The sequence below is a fragment of the Myotis brandtii genome, unplaced genomic scaffold, assembly GCF_000412655.1.
Source record: "Myotis brandtii unplaced genomic scaffold, ASM41265v1 scaffold111, whole genome shotgun sequence".
Taxonomy (NCBI): Eukaryota; Metazoa; Chordata; class Mammalia; order Chiroptera; family Vespertilionidae; genus Myotis; species Myotis brandtii.
In genome coordinates, this window is record NW_005353789.1 from 415,066 (window position 1) to 417,735 (window position 2,670).

Consider the following 2,670-nt stretch of genomic DNA (forward strand, 5'->3'; position numbering starts at 1 on the left):
TTTTTTTATTGATTTCAGAGAGGAAGGGAGAGAGAGAGAGAGAGAGAGAGAGAGAGAGAGAGAGAGAGAGAAACATCAACGATGGGAAAGAATATTGATCAGCTGCCTCCCACATACCCCCTACTGGGGATTGAGCCCATAACCTAGGCATATGCCCTTGACCAGAATCACACCCGGGACCCTTTAGTCCACAAGCCCATGCTCTATCCACTGAGCCAAATCAGCTAGGGCAGGAAAATCAATTATTATTAAGAAATTAATCCTGATTCTTCAGAACAATCTATAATTCTTAAATTGGTAAAACCCTGATTCTAGGAAATATTTCTTTTTGTTACACCATCAGCTTTAAAAAAGTAAAGCTATAAACATTTGAACTTTGTCCTTATACCAAATGCTTTGGCAGAGGTCCATGCTTCAATGGACATAAAATTAGAACAACTACTTCTATGTAATGCAAGAGATTAATTGCATAAGCTGCCCTATGTCCCTGTGCCTTTAGCAAGTCACTGGTACATAAATAATACCAGCTATGAAAGGCCTTTTAGAAGAAATGGAGGCTGAAGTTAAAATCATCAAGTATAATTAACTCTAAATTAGCTGAGTGTACTCTTAGAATAACTGCCCATTTATAAATCATACTAGTTTTCCATCCTCCAGTTATTCAGCATGCTTTCTAGGTTAGCAGTTAGGGGGAAAAAATCAGACCAGAAGGGGATATGATAGGTTTATATAAAGAAGTTGATTCATAACTTACTAATGGGCTATATTCCAAAAGTCAGAGGCTCAGAGTTCAAAACCCTCTCTCTCATGGAAACTATTTGACTTCATCTATTTGAGCTAGAATCCTGTCCACTCAAACGCATAACTAACCCCCAAAACATAGGAGATTACATAGTAGCAGTACCATGAACCAGAAATCTCCTTTATCACTGTTTCAATAAAGAATATTTAAATTAAATCTAATTTGGAACTAACAAAAATATACTTCCTCATCCTGCAGTGACTTAGAGAGGGCACTGGGGAAACTTTCTGGGGTATTGATCTATTCTATTTCTTGATCTAGATGAGAGGTACATGAGTACTGTGGGAAATTCATCCAGCTGTACATTTATAATTTTACATTCTTGCCTATCTATATTGTGCTTCAATTTTTCAAGAAGACTTACCTGACATCTGCTGTACAACATTGCTCACAGTTAACAATACTGTACTGCACACTTAAAAATTTGTTAAGAGGGTAGACCTCATGTTAAGTGGTCTTGCCACAATTTTTTTAAAAAAGAATTGAAGGAAAGGAGACATATGTAATACTTTTTGTAATACTTTAAGCAATAAAACAAAATTTAAAAAAAAAAGAATTGACGGAGACACTATTTGTGAATCCTATCTCAATGATTTACTATTTCCCTTTTTAAAAAAAGTTTACTTTACATGCCTCCACCCAATTATTAAGCAATTGGTCAGGGAAGAGTTCACCTGTCCCAGAACCTACTATTTGGTAGTGAGGTCCTTTTCCTGGCAGGAGGAGCTCTACGAAGGGGTCTGGTTCTGGGCAAGGAAGCCAGGCCTACAGACTTCCCTCCCAGGCCCCAATTTCCTTTCTGATTCATAAATGTGATTGGCCTGATGAAAGAAGAGAAAGGTAAAGTAGTTGTAAAGATGAACTTTATGTGGTTACGGTTGGGCAGGGGGCGAACCAGTGCTGCTGGGATTAAAGAACAGAAACATTCAATGCCAAACTCCAGAGAGACAAGACCCATATTTAAGCAATCACTTAGATGTAATTAAAGATCAAAAGGTCTTTATGCAGTCCTGGCCAGTGTGCGTGGTCCCCTGGCCAATGTGCGTGGTCCCATGCACCAAAAGGTCGCAGGTTGGGTTCCCCACATGTGCACATGCCCAAGTTGCAAGCTCCATCCCAGTGGGGAACAGGCGGGAAGCAGCCGATGATGTTTCTCTTTCACAGTGATGTTCCTCTCTCTCTCCCTCCCTCTCTCTCTAAAAATCAATTTTTAAATCTCTTAAATAAATAAATAAAATAAAAAGGCCCAAAACACCCAAGTGTTGAAGAGGCTATAGAACGAATGGATGGAACTCACATGCATTGCTCTGAGAGTATGAACCAATTTGGAATATCATTTAGCAGTGTCTAATAAAGTTAAGCATACACTTGCTTAGCCTATGAAGTTATGTACTCCAGGAAAACAAGTAAATAGGTTCACAAGAACCTGCTCAACAATGGTCACAGCAGCTTTACTCCTAATACCTAAACACTGAAAATAACTCAAATGTCAACCAACATAATAATGGATAAACAAATTATGATGTATCTGTAAAAGGAATACTCCAGAGCAAGTTTGTTAAGTCTATTGATCTATTCAACAACAGAGAGACCTCATAAACATACTGAGTGAGGAAAATACAAAAGAGCACATATTGTATGGTTCCATTTATGTGAATTTCAAAGATTGAAAAAGCTAACTGATCATGACAGAAATCAGACAAGAAATTATAACAGGGCTCCCCCCTCCCCCTACCTCCTACCCCCCAGTCCGGGGCAGCTGGCCCAGGCCGGGTGGCTTCGCTGGGCCTCCGCACAATGTGAGCCCAGCAGGCCTCTGGCTGACCTGTCGCTAAAGCAGGCCCCGCAGCCCAGGCCCAGCTTGCGCC

At 40.0% G+C, this 2,670-nt stretch overlaps 1 protein-coding gene across 2 annotated transcripts in view; it reads right to left on the reverse strand.

Annotated features, from left to right (window-relative positions):
- GPAT3 (glycerol-3-phosphate acyltransferase 3) overlaps positions 1-2,670 on the reverse strand; it is a 62,676-nt gene that overhangs the window by 25,689 nt on the left and 34,317 nt on the right. The window lies entirely within an intron of this gene.